Below are 16,904 nucleotides of genomic sequence, written 5' to 3' on the forward strand. Positions count from 1 at the left end.
GTAACTATTATCATCACCGGTCCTTGTCTTATCACTTGTGTGTGTGTGTGTGTGTGTGTTTAATCCCTTTTAATTGCTGATAGGAGAGTGTCAAACTGAATTTCGTTGTGAATCACAATGACAGTAAAAATCCTTGATCCTTGGCATCAAAGTGCAACTTAGTCGTGTTTTATGGAGGCGGGAGGAAACCGGAGAACCTGGAGGAGGAAACCCACATGGACACGTATATCTCCATATATATTTATACATACACACACAACCACATGGATATATGATGCACTTTCCATATAGAGCGTGTGGGAAGAATTACAGAGCTGCAAATAGGCACACACCCACATCTCTCTCTCTCTCTCTCTCTCTCTGTCTCTCTCTCTCGCTCTCGCTCTCTCTCTCTGTGCTATAAACTCAGATGCTGAGTCGATTTCTCCTCCACACACCGGACACTGAGTTGCGCAACACACACTCTGGCACTCCTCCGCCACTTGCACGCACGCGGTGGATTCTCTCAAGCACAAACGCACAGGTTCTCGGGGCGGGTTCTTGGTTTCTTTGTTTTTTCTCAATCCGTCGGGCGGTGCTTGCGCTCTCTCTTTCTCTCTCTCTCTTTCTCTCTCTCTCACAGCAGCGCGCGCGTGGATCAGAGAGATTAGAGCTCAGCTGCAGAGATAACAGACGGGAAGAGAGAAGTGAGAAGTGAGCGTGAGAGCAGCAGAGCCGATCGGTGCGGAGTGTGAGTGCGGCGTGAGGCGTGGATGTTGGAGTGTGTGCAGGCAGGCGAGCAGCCGCGGCTCGCGCTCTGATGGTGCTGAGGAGAGGAGACAGACCGTGAGGCACCGGAGCCGTGAACAGGTCAGTGTGTGAGACTCATTTTACTGAAACTCTACACAAAACACTGAGCGCCTTCTCCATCAGGGCAGAAACTTACAGCTTCCTCAAAGCAGGAGAGCAAAGCAGCAGCACGGGGGGGCATTATTTCTTCTCAGAAAGGAGACTTTCATTCCTTTCATTACTCCAGTCATAAAAACACACTGGCATGTTTGAAATAATAATCTTCTTTAATATGTTCAGGTGCTTCATTACTTTAAAAAAAGGTATCTATCATTTATTTATGTATTTATTGATCTATCTGTCTATCTATTTATCTATTTATTTATTACTATTACTATTATTTATTTATTACTAATTTATTTTTTATTTATGTATCTATACATCTAGGTATTTACTAATTTATTTATTTATTTATTTATTATGACTATTATTAATTTATTTTTATCTATCTATATATCTATCAACTTATTTATCCATCTATCTATCTATCTATCTATCTATATATCTAGCTATTATTCATTTATTTATTTATTATTACTTTATTATTAATTTATTTTTATCCATCTATATATCTATCAACTTATTCTTTATCTATCTATTTTTAATTTTTCTCCATATCAATCAATCAATTATTGTTAATTTATTATTAAGTTCTTTTTTATCTATCTATCTATCTATCTATCTATCTATCTATCTATCTATCTATCTATCTATCTATCTATTCATTCATTCATTATTACTTTATCACTTTATCATCTATATATCTATCAAGTTATTTATTTATTAATCTATCTATCTATCTATCTATCTATCTATCTATCTATCTATCTATCTATCTATCTATCTATCTACTTCTTTGTTTGTTTAGTTGTTTGTTTGTTTGTTTAATATATATATTTTTATTTAATATCCCTTTTCTTCAGCTCACATTGCTCCCCTTTACATGTGTGTTCGCATGTTCAGCTGGTTTCAGGGAAATAAATAATGTCACCACCTTTTCTAATAAACACCACCTTTAAAAATGCAACACAAATAACCAACCAAACAAACAAATAAATCAGAATTTAATCTATATTCTACTCTCATATATGTGTTTACTATTTTAATAATATGATTCATTGTTTTGATTTAAAGTTAACCGATTTAAAAGGGTTTTTTTCCCCATTGGATTGTTGCCATGGAGATGGATTTCAATATTAGCAACTTTCATAAATTCTGTGGAACGGATTAACCATAATTTAAAAAAAAAAAACAAGTCTTAGTCACATGTATAGAAATGCTGATGACCAGCAGTGGCATAAAAATAATGAAATTAAATGTTTCAACATTTAAAAAAAATACTATAAACAGAAATCAGTACGCCATAATAAATGAATATAACAAAGTCAGTATTTGGTGTGAGACGAGTCAACGCTTTGCTTTAAAAAAAATAAATAAAAAATAGTAGTCTGAGGTCCAGTGAGTGCAGTTTTATGCGGAAATGAGCTGCAGGTTTTACTGAGCATCTTACAGAACCAGCCACAGTTCTTCTGGACACTTTGACTGTCACACTCACTTCTTCATTTTGCACCAAAACCCAGCAGCCTTCATTATGTTTCCTTTTTTTAATCTGAAAAGTGCTCTCTTATGGAATATTCTACTGAAACTTTTTTTTCTGTAACGTTTAATTTCGTGCTGGAAAAAAGAAACGAATGTTTGGAACTCTAAAATGTTTTTGGACTGACTCGATAATGTAGACGTCATAAAATAGAAATATATAACAAAGTTCGGATGAAAAAAATATGGGGGCTAAGACTTTTGAACAGTACTGTATATTATTTACTTTCAATATTGAATGTTTTGTGATGGAGTTCAGATTGTACATGAGAGATATTTTTGTGGTAACATTTTCAGGAAAGACAACATTTTTACTAAAAGGATAGAAATAGAGAATTGTTATGGCCTCATCATCATCATCATATGGAAAAATCAGTTCATCTCACTGTGCTCACTTATTAACTCACAGATTTAGCTTAAATGAAAAATCCATCCTGAAAACCTTGCGTATTAATATTTATAATTAACATGTGACCTTCAGTGACATTGGAAATGTTTTATAATGATAATCTGAGTCGCCTTTTTTTTTTAGTTTACTTTAAATGTCTTTTGTCATGTCATGTTGGCATTTTTTCACTTTAATGGTTTCCTACAAGGGGCGGCACGGTGATGTAGTGGTTAGCACTGTTGCCTCACAGCAAGAAGGTCCTGGGTTTGAGCCCCGTGGCCGGCGAGGGCCTTTCTGTGCAGAGTTTGCATGTTCTCCCCGTGTCCGGGTGGGTTTCCTCCGGGTGCTCCGGTTTCCCCCACAGTCCAAAGACATGCAGGTTAGGTTAACTGGTGACTCTAAATTGACCGTAGGTGTGAATGTGAGTGTGAATGGTTGTCTGTGTCTATGTGTCAACCCTGTGATGACCTGGCGACTTGTCCAGGGTGTACCCCGCCTTTCGCCCGTAGTCAGCTGGGATAGGCTCCAGCTTGCCTGCAACCCTGTAGGACAGGATAAAGCGGCTAGAGATAATGAGATGAGATGAGATGAGATGAGATGGTTTCCTACAAGGGGTGGCACGGTGATGTAGTGGTTAGCACTGTTGCCTCACAGCAAGAAGGTCCTGGGTTTGAGCCCAGCGGCCGGCGAGGGCCTTTCTCTGTGGAGTTTGCATGTTCTCCCTGTGTCTGTGTGGGTTTCCTCTGGGTGCTCCGGTTTCCCCCACAGTCCAAAGGCATGCAGGTTAAGCTAATTGGTGGCTCTAAATTGACCGGAGGTGTGAATGTGAATAGTTGTCTGTGTCTGTGCCCTGCGATGACTTGGTGACTTGTCCAGGATGTACCCCGCCTCTCGCCCATAGTCAGCTGGGCAAGGCTCCAGCTTGCCTGTGACCCTATAGGACAGGATAAGTGGCTACAGATAATGGATGGATAGTTTCCTAGACATGCAGGTTAGGTTAACTGGTGACTCTAAATTGACTGTAGGCGTGAATATGAGTGTGAATGGTTGTCTGTGTCTATGTGTCAGCCCTGTGATGACCTGGCGACTTGTCCAGGGTGTACCCCGCCTTTCGCCCGTAGTCAGCTGGGATAGGCTCCAGCTTGCCTGCGACCCTGTAGAAGGATAAAGCGGCTAGAGATAATGAGATGAGATGAGATGGTTTCCTACCATTTCCCACAATGTTATTCTAATACTTTTGGATGACTGACTAGTTTTGAGAGTGATGCAGTGGTGCTTTAGCTGATGGTCACACTACAGCTTGTGAATACTTGATGATGAAAAATCCATAGCATCGCCACCAATTGTGCGATGCACCGTGAATGTTCTCCGAGCTTTGCGAGTTGATTTTTGGTGCATCTCTGCCTCCTGAGTGGCTAAAAATGTAATGAAAAATTTTAATGCATGCACTGAAATTTGGTGGCGATGTTTTGGTCAGGAAATTAAACAGCACGTACTCGCACATGGGTTTGGGAACATTTCCCGAAATTTGGAGAACTTTTACCACCAAAACACCTCATTTTCATCGACAACCCATCGCAAATGATCACGATGTAGCTGTAGTCTGACCGTAGCCTTCATCTTTAGTTATCCCACGCTCATTGAGAGCTAGCTAAGGAGAACCCTGTCTTGTACTGCATTGCATTGCATTCTGGGACTTTTTTTCAGCATTTGATTCAACTTCTTGACTCTTTCTTCACTGGTTTTCTCATTAAAGCTAGACTGCCTTTCAGATTTTTCAAGTGTAGGTCATAAAAATAAATTTCCCGACACCCAGTTATTTTTGTTTAGTGACCAAAAGCTACTGAGTTCAAATCACAAACTTCCAATTTTATTTTTGTTTTAATAGAACAATTAATGAATTTATCTCCATGTGGCCCTAAATTCTCCACTATTTTTTCCTGCTTCACCATGACCCAATACAAGATACTCCATCACGCATCACATCACGTGGTGGGCTTTCCCCGTTCACGCAAGGCATTGTGGGATACAAATTTGAAACAGGAGAGAAAAATGGAAGACATGAGTGTGCGAATGAAACGTGAAAGAGTGACTACAGTAACGGAAAGAAAGCGAGAAGAAAAGACGTTATGTTCTATACGAAGGAAAGGAAACGCAGGACCAAACTAATAAATATCGGCGCTCAGCGAGCACCTCGGTGTGATCAGCTGTTCGTTTAGCGACAGAATGATGGAACTGTCAGTGCACGCTCAAAGGGAAACCTGTAGATGGCAGTAATGCAACACTGTGGATGCCAGCTGCCGTAAAACCCAAAAGAAGAAGAAGAAGGTAAACCTGCGCATGCGCACACGGACTTCCTCTGTCTGCTTGACTGCATTAAATAACTTCCCAGCCACAGAATGGCCTGATATTTTGTGAGATATTACAGAAATAAACATATATCACAATGAGAACATTTCAGACGGAACTAAACTTCACCAGTTTTATGAAATCGAAAGGCCGTCTCGCTTTAATATGATGCTGAATGTTGGAGGAAAATGTGACAAACTGACCACATTTAAGTTCACCATCATATAAAAACTAATGACTGAGAATCTTATGAAACAAACCTTAAAATAAATCAAGTGTTGCGAGGCAAAACAAACCTCGCCTGCCAGCACTTATTTTATACCTATATGTTGATAATAGTAATATTTCTCAATCATCAGCTGTCAGGTTGTCATCCTATGAAAAACCATGACAGTGAGTTTGACATTTCAAAGTCGTTCAAAGGTCATGGCGGCAGCTGAAAGCCCATATGGGACTTCTTATATGTTGATAATGGTAAACATCTGGCTATCATGAACCATTTTAAAGTTTGAAAACCCATAACCTTGTGTTTGACCTTTCAAGGTCAAAGGTCATGGTGCCAAATGAAAGCCCATATGGCACTTCCAATAAGTTGATTATTGTAAATATCTGTCTACCAGGTGGCACGGTGGTGTAGTGGTTAGCGCTGTCGCCTCACAGCAAGAAGGTCCGGGTTCGAGCCCCGTGGCCGGTGAGGGCCTTTCTGTGTGGAGTTTGCATGTTCTCCCCTTGTCCGCGTGGGTTTCCTCCGGGTGCTCCGGTTTCCCCCACAGTCCAAAGACATGCAGGTTAGGTTAACTGGTGACTCTAAATTGACCGTAGGTGTGAATGTGAGTGTGAATGGTTGTCTGTGTCTATGTGTCAGCCCTGTGATGACCTGGCAACTTGTCCAGGGTGTACCCCGCCTTTCGCCCGTAGTCAGCTGGGATAGGCTCCAGCTTGCCTGCGACCCTGTAGGACAGGATAAAGCGGCTACAGATAATGAGATGAGATCTGTCTACCATCAACCATTTTCAAGTTACAGCCCTCTGAAAATCTATGACCTTGAGTTTGTTCTTTCAGGGTCACTCAAGGTCCAAGATCATGGTGCCAAATGAAAGGCCATATGGGAGTTCCTACAGTACATACACACTCTTCATATCAGCATTCTCAAAGGCCAATGCTAGCTTACCCGCAACTTGGTGCTGTTAGCGCGGCAATCCAGTTAGCTTGCAGCTGGCATAGCATTGAGCAGTAACAGTAGCAAAGGCTAATACTAGCTTACCTGTGACTCAGTGCTCTTAGCGCGGCTGTATGGTTACCTTCCAGCTAGTGTAGCAGTAGTGTTAGCAAAGGCCAATGCTAGCTTACCTGTGATTCTGTGCTGTTAGCACAGCAGTCCATTTACCTTCCAGCTGGCGTAGTGTTAGCGAAAGCCTATGCTAGCACAGTCAATCTGAATATTATTCTTATTTTCCCTGTCTAATTTATTTAGTTACTTATAAAATCAACATCGACAGCTACACACAACGGAGCGAGCTGGCAGCCAAAATGATCTCAAAATCTTCCCTATTTAAATAAAGCAAACCTGGTGGCCATGTTTGTTCACAAACTGTCACAGTCACTCACTAGCATGGACATTTCACATCTCTGACGTGTCTCTTCTCCAGTTTTTCGATGTCCGTTGGTATGTTTTTCTCTTGTAAATCTCATCTCATCTCATTATCTGTAGCCGCTTTATCCTGTTCTATAGGGTCGCAGGCAAGCTGGAGCCTATCCCAGCTGACTACGGGCGAAAGGCGGGGTACACCATGGACAAGTCGCCAGGTCATCACAGGGCTGACACATAGACACAGACAACCATTCACACTCACATTCACACCTACGCTCAATTTAGAGTCACCAGTTAACCTAACCTGCATGTCTTTGGACTGTGGGGGAAACCGGAGCACCCGGAGGAAACCCACACGGACACGGGGAGAACATGCAAACTCCGCACAGAAAGGCCCTCGCCGGCCACGGGGCTCGAACCCGGACCTTCTTGCTGTGAGGCGACAGTGCTAACCACTACACCACCGTGCCGCCCTTCTCTTCTAAATATGCATGAAAAATATCTAATGAAGTTTTGTTAGCCTTTTGGGTGTTCAGCAGTCTTTAGTTTCAGTTTTCAGTTCATTTATTTAGTGCTTAATTACCGTACAGCATAGCTAATCTTAGCAGTAGCACTGGATTAGCCTCGTGTTTTCTCTTTCCTGGCAGACAAAGAAATTATTGAGTTTTATGTCTCCGACGTGTGACGTCATGTTGTCTTGACAACCATGCAATATCATAAACCATATTCAACGCTCATTCTCCATTATGTAGAGTGATGTCATACATGTAGGATAAGCGATATGCTAACAATATTGCATGCTATCAAACCAAATGAATGAAACATGCTAGAAGGGAATAGAACACGTGTTTTTATCCCATCGAAAAAGTGTCCTGTATGGATAATCATAAGTAATATAGCCTAAACACCTCAGTCATCATGCTTGAATATTGTAGCTCTTACCGTATAATTTTTCACACGCAGTTACACACTTTAAGTTAAAACAAGAAAGTGGCTGGTAAAAATATTGAGCGGCTGATAGATTTTCAAATCCACCAGTCACAGCGCCAGGAGGATAAAAAAAAAGATCATTTCCAACCCTGGCTACAACCGACCACTGATGACTAATAAAGCTAAAACTCTGAAATCAAAATGAGTCCCAAAGCTCTGAGTCTTAATTACGAGTTTAAATGGCCAACATGTGCAGTTTATTACGGTAATTACGGCACCACATACACTTTTGCATTTTTTATAAATCCGACTGGACACAAACGAGTGCTGAGTTCATTAAACCCTTTTAAAGGTTTAAAGTCTGATGCTGTAAAAGTTAATATTCCACTGGAATTCTTGCACGAAATTCGCACACACACTTGAGAGCGCTGGAGAAGTTTCTGCTTGTTGGTGTGTTGTTTTTAATTACAGACCTCCTTCCCTCGGGTATAAAGTCTGAAAAAGCTATAAATGACCAGAATTAATTACAGCTAACTTTCCCTTCGCTGTGTAATTACTGTGTACACCACATACGCCTGACTTACACAGACAGGAAGTGTGAAAGACGTGCGAGGTGACAGGATGAGAAAGATAAATAAAAAAAAGAATAGAAATAGTTCCTAAAGAATTTTATAATGTTATTTTATCTTATTACCTTGCCCACAATGGAGTCAGCGGAGCGAGGTATTGTAATCAGTGTGGTTTGTTTGAGTGTCTGCCTGTTAACAATCTAGCGTCTAGACGGTTGCACCGATTGACTTCAAATTTTCAGCGTCAGTGGGCAATGGTCTGTAGATTACCTGATTAAATTTTGGGGTTAATTGGGTGAAGGTAAAGGTCAAGGTCACTGGAAAGGTCAACTTTTGGTCAAAATAACATTTTCCATCATAACTCAAACGGCTGCCGATAGACAAATGTTAACTATTATGAGCATATACTGTATAATAATAATAATAATAATAATAATAATAATAATAATATTGGCTGGCTTTTTTCATGGTCTATCAGATATATTCCATTCAGCTACTCATCTTCAACTCGTTCAGTATCATGCTAGCTGAATGGAATATATCTGATATAGTTACCTTCCAGCTGGTGTAGCACTGAGCAGTAACGTTAGCAAAGGCTAATGCTAGCTTACTCGCGACTCGGTGCTGTTAGCGTGGCAGTCCAGTTATCTTTCAGCTGGCATAGCAGTAGTGTTAGCAAAGGCCAATGCTAGCTTACCTGCAATTCGGTGTTGTTAGCATGGCAGTCCAGTTACCTTCCAGCTGGTGTCATGTTAGCAAAGGCCAATGGATTGACTAGCACAGTCAAGCTGAATATCTAATCTCATCTCATTATCTCTAGCCGCTTTATCCTGTTCTACAGGGTCGCAGGCAAGCTGGAGCCTATCCCAGCTGACTACGGGCGAAAGGCGGAGTACACCCTGGACAAGTCGCCAGGTCATCACAGGGCTGACACATACACAGACAACCATTCACACTCACATTCACACCTACGCTCAATTTAGAGTCACCAGTTAACCTAACCTGCATGTCTTTGGACTGTGGGGGAAACCGGAGCACCCGGAGGAAACCCACGTGGACACGGGGAGAACATGCAAACTCCGCACAGAAAGGCCCTCGCCGGCCACGGGGCTCGAACCCGGACCTTCTTGCTGTGAGGCGACAGCGCTAACCACTACACCACCATGTATTATTATTATTATTATTATTATTATTTTGCCTGTGTAATTTATTTAGTTACTTATAAAATCAATATTGACAGCTACATACAACGGCGCGACCTGGCAGCCAAAATTATTTAAATATATAATATAATAATATCGGCTATTTTATTTCACAAGTTAAATATTTAAACTTGAGGAAAATACTGATATCTCTCTCTCTCTCTCATGTGCACACAACTGTGAACTGATGGAAGTTATATGTTTCATGAGTTGGGCAGATTAAAAAATAAAAATAAAAACACACGAACCATTCATGGGACTCTGTGTTGTTGGCTTTTCTCCACTTCTCATTCAGCAAATGTTTTTTGACCTTCGTTTCTTTGGCCTGTGTCCCCTGGGAGGTTTTCTCTGCAGATCTCCTAACCGCTATGATGTAATATGTTTGGTTTGTTTGCTGCAGTGCTAGCCCGGGTTGCTTGACCTGAGGTAATTCTCTTTAACCGTCAGTCGGTATTCAGTGTTCTCTGCTCAAGTTAGCACTAGTTAGACACTATGTCTTCATTAAAGTGTCTCAGTGGAACAAGCAGACTCACAATTCAGTCTGCATTGTGGAATGTCATAAATACCTCTGCTACAACTGCATTATTTCTTTGTATATGCTACTTTTATTTTCCCACAACTGTGGCTGGTAGGTTGAGCAAATTCGCCTGTCAGTACACAAAATCACTTGCATTTAGTGGGTTGCAGATGCTAATTTCCAACACTGGTCATCGCTAATACTTATTCTTTTAAACTCTACTTTTATTTTAGTCATCACTGTTTGAGGCCACTGGGACATTTTTATTTAAAGAGAAATACCCCAAATACCACAGCAATGAACACGAAAGGAAAACTTTAGTATAATCTCCTTTCACAGAAATGTTCTTGCACATCGTCGTACACACGGCCCGTTCTATAATCGCGGCTACATTTCAAGTGTTGACTCTGTTATCCATCGTCAACTCTGTTGGCGTTAAACTGGGAGATCCGTTAACAGAGTTGACATTTCCCGCCATGTTTGTGTCTTACCGTAACTCCACACGCTAACTTCAAACTAGCTACCACACAGCATGTATAACAAGAAGACAGAGTCATCTATACCCCCCCCCCCCCCCATATACCAACTGTATACCAAGCTTCAAGATATTATTTGCCACATGTTTCAAGTTCTGCTGCAGGAAACCAACCCGACCTCTTTACACTGACCTCAGCAGCCCATGGCATAAGTCCACCAGACCTTTGGTCCAGGTGAGCTAAAAATGTAAATTTCTCACATTTCTTAGTATTAAAAGGCACATATACATGACTTAATCAACACATATACCAACTTTCAAGACCATACCACTCATAGTTTTCAAGTTCTGCTCCAGAAACAAAACCTACCCCTAAAGACTAACCTGAGAGACTGAGTCTGAAATTGTTTCCATGGAAACATGAAAAATTTAATTTCTCAAATTTTTTAGTATGAAAAGGCACATCTAGATCACCTTGTTAACATGTCTACCAAGTTTCAAATCTGTATCATGAATAGTTTTGGATATATGCTCCGGAAACGAACATTGATCTTAGAAACTGAGTCAAAATCTATTTTCTATGTAAAAATTTGAAAAACAATTTTTTTTCAAAAATCCAAAATAGCAAAAGGCGCCAGTTCACATGTTGCTTGATATGTGCACAAAGTTTCATGAAGATATCTTCAGTAGTTTTAAAGATATGGCCCGGAAACGAAAACGTGACCAGACAGACAGCCAGAACCCATTTCTATATCTATATACTGTATGATAAAAACAGAATTTTATAGATAATCATATTATTGTACTTTTTTTAAAGAATGAGTGAGAGTGATATTCACTCCAATATCTCAATAACAGATTTGATGAATAATGAATCTCCTGTTGGTGTAAAATCCTCAACATTTTGTTCAAATTAACGAGAGAAGACACAGAACATAACATCCCTCACCGCCTTTATGAAGTTTCCCACCAGAGGAAGTGACATCACTTGGTGCAGGTGTCATGCGTATTATTAAAAGTCTTTGTGGATTTTGTGCAGTTTTATAACAGAGTTAACAAAGTTGACAAGAACATTTGGACGGATTAAAATATATTTTTTTCTTACTGAAATTTCACATACAGTGGTGCTTGAAAGTTTGTGAACCCTTTAGAATGTTCTATATTTCTGCATAAATATGACCTAAAACATCATCAGATTTTCACACAAGTCCTAAAAGTAGATAAAGAGAACCCAGTTAAACAAATGAGACAAAAATATTATACTTGGTCATTTATTTATTGAGGAAAATGATCCAATATTACATATCTGTGAGTGGCAAAAGTATGTGAACCTCTAGGATTAGCAGTTAATTTGAAGGTGAAATTAGAGTCAGGTGTTTTCAATCAATGGGATGACAATCAGGTGTGAGTGGGCACCCTGTTTTATTTAAAGAACAGGGATCTATCAAAGTCTGATATTCACAACACGTGTTTGTGGAAGTGTATCATGGCACGAACAAAGGAGATTTCTGAGGACCTCAGAAAAAGTGTTGTTGATGCTCATCAGGCTGGAAAAGGTTACAAAACCATCTCTAAAGAGTTTGGACTCCACCAATCCACAGTCAGACAGATTGTGTACAAATGGAGGAAATTCAAGACCATTGTTACCCTCCCCAGGAGTGGTCGACCAACAAAGATCACTCCAAGAGCAAGGCGTGTAATAGTCAGCGAGGTCACAAAGGACCCCAGGGTAACTTCTAAGCACCTGAAGGCCTCTCTCACATTGGCTAATGTTAATGTTCATGAGTCCACCATCAGGAGAACACTGAACAACAATGGTGTGCATGGCAGGGTTGAAGGAGAAAGCCACTGCTCTCCAAAAAGAACATTGCTGCTCATCTGCAGTTTGCTAAAGATCACGTGGACAAGCCAGAAGGCTATTGGAAAAATGTTTTGTGGATGGATGAGACCAAAATAGAACTTTTTGGTTTAAATGAGAAGTGTTATGTTTGGAGAAAGGGAAACACTGCATTCCAGCAGAAGAACCTTATCCCATCTGTGAAACATGGTGGTGGTAGTATCATGGTTTGGGCCTGTTTTGCTGCATCTGGGCCAGGACGGCTTGCCATCATTGATGGAACAATGAATTCTGAATTATACCAGCGAAGTCTAAAGGAAAATGTCAGGACATCTGTCCATGAACTGAATCTCAAGAGAAGGTGGGTCATGCAGCAAGACAATGACCCTAAGCGCACAAGTCATTCTACCAAAGAATGGTTAAAGAATAATAAAGTTAATGTTTTGGAATGGCCAAGTCAGAGTCCTGACCTTAATCCAATGGAAATGTTGTGGAAGGACCTGAAGTGAGCAGTTCATGTGAGGAAACCCACCAACATCCCAGAGTTGAAGCTGTTCTGTATGGAGGAACGGGCTAAAATTCCTCCAAGCCGGTATGCAGGACTGATCAACAGTTACCGCAAACATTTAGATGCAGGCTTCTGAACTGAGCACTGATAACAACTTGGGTCGTCCTTCTCCTCTTTAGTCCGAATGACACGGCGTCCCTGATTTCCATAAAGAACTTCAAATTTTGATTCGTCTGACCACAGAACAGTTTTCCACTTTGCCACAGTCCATTTTAAATGAGCCTTGGCCCAGAGAAGACGTCTGCGCTTCTGGATCGTGTTTAGATACGGCTTCTTCTTTGAACTATAGGGTTTTAGCTGGCAACGGCGGATGGCACGGTGAATCGTGTTCACAGATAATGTTCTCTGGAAATATTCCTGAGCCCATTTTGTGATTTCCAATACAGAAGCATGCCTGTATGTGATGCAGTGCCGTCTAAGGGCCCGATGATCACGAGCACCCAGTATGGTTTTCCGGCCTTGACCCTTACACACAGAGATTCTTCCAGATTCTCTGAATCTTTTGATGATATTATGCACTGTAGATGATGATGTCTTCAAACTCTTTGCAATTTTACACTGTCAAACTCCTTTCTGATATCGCTCCACTATTTGTCGGTGCAGAATTAGGGGGATTGGTGATCCTCTTCCCCATCTTTACTTCTGAGAGCCGCTGCCACTCCAAAATGCTCTTTTTATACCCAGTCATGTTAATGACCTATTGCCAATTGACCTAATGAGTTGCAATTTGGTCCTCCAGCTGTTCCTTTTTTGTACCTTTAACTTTTCCAGCCTCTTATTGCCCCTGTCCCAACTTTTTTGAGATGTGTTGCTGTCATGAAATTTCAAATGAGCCAATATTTGGCATGAAATTTCAAAATGTCTCACTTTCGACATTTGATATGTTGTCTATGTTCTATTGTGAATACAATATCAGTTTTTGAGATTTGTAAATTATTGTATTCCGTTTTTATTTACAATTTGTACTTTGTCCCAATTTTTTTGGAATCGGGGTTGTAATAGGTGAGAGGCCGAGGGCTACGGAAACAGAGATCGGCACCGCCCTATGCGCCACATGGTGTGGGAAGGACTTTGATGACAGGAATGAACACTGAACGATTTTTTTTTTTAGATTTTTCATAAAATTATTTTTTTTCTTTCATGTTGTTGTTATAAACTGAAAGAATGAAAAACTACGAGAAAGGGAGGCATGCGGACCAAAATTAATCCATGCTAGGGATGACAGCAGAGGCAGAATGTAAAGTTTTTCAATGACATCAGTCATGGATTAAATACAGAAAAGGGTTTTGTGTATCTCAGGCAGAGCACCGGAGGCTGCTGTAGTGTGATTTAGGACACGTCCAAAGTGACAGGGCTGTGAAGAATTGGAAAAACAAGCTGGTAGATGTAATAGATGGAAAAGATGCGAAAGACAGAAATGCATTTTAATCAGTATTTTCTGAAAAGGTCATCACCGTGATGATCTGTGAAGCCATGACACCGTGACACCCGTCATCATGAAGATACCCGGTGTTTTGCTGTGCAGCCGATGTTTCAGTGGACCCTGACTAAAGCCACCGTACGCATTTATTATGTACGGCTTTAGATGAGAGCTCATTAGAAAGCTTCCACTCTTGAATGCACATGAATCAACTTTTTGTAACGCAACCTCCTTCAGGCTGACTCTATCATCCACAGGTGCTCAATTAAGTCTTTATTTAATTTTAATTTCATTTCACTTCAATTAGCACGAGCGATGGCTGGCGGTGAGATTGGACAGGAGGGTAAGGTCTCATGTCTCTCACCAGCTCGAGTAACCATTAGTGTTGAGAATTATATCACGAGGTCTCATCGATGGCATCATAACAATGATGTGAGGCAAACTATCTTTTCACACACACTTATTAGTTTATCTGTCCATAAGGCTGATGAGCTGTTGCCATGGCATGACATCCATCATCCATCCATCATCCGTCCGTCATCCACAATTCAGTTAAATTGTATCTCCTCCGTCAGTCCTCCATGGATTTCTGTTCTGATTATCATCATTGTTTTCTTTGAAAGAACTCATCACTCCGCACAAAACTTGGTCGTTGTTTTGCCAATTTTTTTTTTTTGCGAACGAGTTAGTAATTAGGCTAAACTAACAAATTTTCCAGAATTGTATCTCCTCTCTCATTTATCATGTGAATTCAGTTCTGACTGATGTTTTGGGTCGATCTTCTGTCAGGGAACAAAATTTAGTCCTTTGTTGATATTCCTGTCATAAGCAATGTGTCGTGGAGGTTGGTCCTCTCTCACATCGTCACATTTCAGTTCTGTTTGATGTTCTGGTTATCATGGTTGTTTTGATGGCAGGCCAGATGAGCTACTACATCCTTGACGTTCTGGTCTAACATTTTCACAAGTGTTTCAAGTTCATAATGCTTTACCAAGCTTCATCCAGAACCAAACGTGATAAACAGAGACGCTCTAACGCTTTCATTTCAATGAGAAAAACAAAACAACAACTAAACTTACGGCTCTGTCATCCGTCCTTTTGTGGGATTTGAACTTTGGGACTGATTTGAACACTGTAAAAGTTCATATTGTGATTTGGGCCAGTGCGGTCATGCCTCATTTCATCCTCATCCTCAAACATCCAGCTGTGAAATAAACTCATTGGTCAGTTTCATTCTAATGTAAGCTGAGACTTGGTTCAGGAAGAAAGAACAGAGAACCCTGACTGAAGTCAATTCCACTGGAGACCTTTGGGATGAACTGGAACACCGGCTGCACCCCAGACCCTCTCACATGACCTCAGTACCTGACCTCACTCATGCTCTTATACCTGAATGATCACAAATCCCTCCAGCCATGCCCCAAAATCTCCTGGAAAGCCTTCGCAGAAGCCAAACTCTAGAATGGAATGTTCACCAAGCTCTTATGGGCGTAATGGGCAGGTGTCCACAATCTTTTGGCTGTTTAGTGTTAACACAATAAAACACCAACACAATAACTCATGCTATTTGGCAGGTTCGGCTAACTCTCATGCCCAGATACTCTTCAGCATTTCTCATTTCATTCTGATGACACTCGCTGTTACTCAACATTGTTAACAGAAGAATTTCCATTTGTACTGTCTCAAATGTACACAGTAGTGACACTAAATACATAGCTAAGCGATAAGATCTTGTATCAGTTACTCCTACAGCTAGCCTACACAGAACATACAAATGTGATATCAGTTTTACTTTATTTAGGAGTGCATACTGTATACAGAAGAAATAGAAATGTTCATTACTGAGCAATTCTGATGGTCTCCTTTGTCTTAGTGGAAACATGAATCCACTGCTGGAATCATTTCAAAACTGTACTCTCTGTCAGATTAACCCCTAAAACCACAAACACCCATATGAGGGACTTAATTTCCATTCCTCACTCTCATAACTACATTTTCACTGAAGTTACTGAATAATTTTTAATAGTTTCTGTATAATATGTCTTAAGATGAAGATAATAAGCTGGAATTACTTTCTAGGATAAGTAACTGTATAATAAGGAGTGTAATACGATTCCTTCACTTCACATATGGGATCATGATCACCCAGTTGGGATTAATTATCTCTTAAATATGCACCGAAGAGAGTTGATGTTACTTTAGCCTTATCCGAACAGGCTGCAGTAACTGCTACAAATAGACCATAGAGTCACTAAGTGAAAGGCCTTAATCTGTTACAACAAACACTGGAGGCTCAAAGAATACTCAATACCAATTGCATCCCAGTTATATCCCAGTTACATTGTAATTACTTCCCAATTACATCCCAGATACAGCCCAATTATATCCCAATTACATAACCAGTTACTTCCCAATTATATCCCAATTATGTCTTGGTTACATCCCAGTTACATCCCAGTTGCATAACAGTTACATTCCAGTTTCATCCCAAACACATCCCAGTTACATCCCAATTACATAAGAGTTACATTCCAGTTTCATCCCAATTACATCCCAGCTACATTCCAATTACATCCCAGTTACTTCCCAATTACATCAGAGTTATTTCCCAGTTACATCCCAATTACATCCCAG

At 40.5% G+C, this 16,904-nt stretch overlaps 1 protein-coding gene across 1 annotated transcript in view; it reads left to right on the forward strand.

Annotated features, from left to right (window-relative positions):
* The first annotated feature begins 458 nt into the window (after window positions 1-458).
* LOC132888164 (carbohydrate sulfotransferase 8-like) overlaps window positions 459-16,904 on the forward strand; it is a 220,284-nt gene continuing 203,838 nt past the window's right edge. The window contains exon 1 of the mRNA XM_060924193.1: window positions 459-849. The gene's annotated coding sequence lies outside the window, so the exon portion shown is untranslated. The remainder of the gene's footprint in view (window positions 850-16,904) is intronic.

The sequence above is a fragment of the Neoarius graeffei genome, chromosome 6 (assembly GCF_027579695.1).
Source record: "Neoarius graeffei isolate fNeoGra1 chromosome 6, fNeoGra1.pri, whole genome shotgun sequence".
NCBI classification, from domain to species: Eukaryota; Metazoa; Chordata; class Actinopteri; order Siluriformes; family Ariidae; genus Neoarius; species Neoarius graeffei.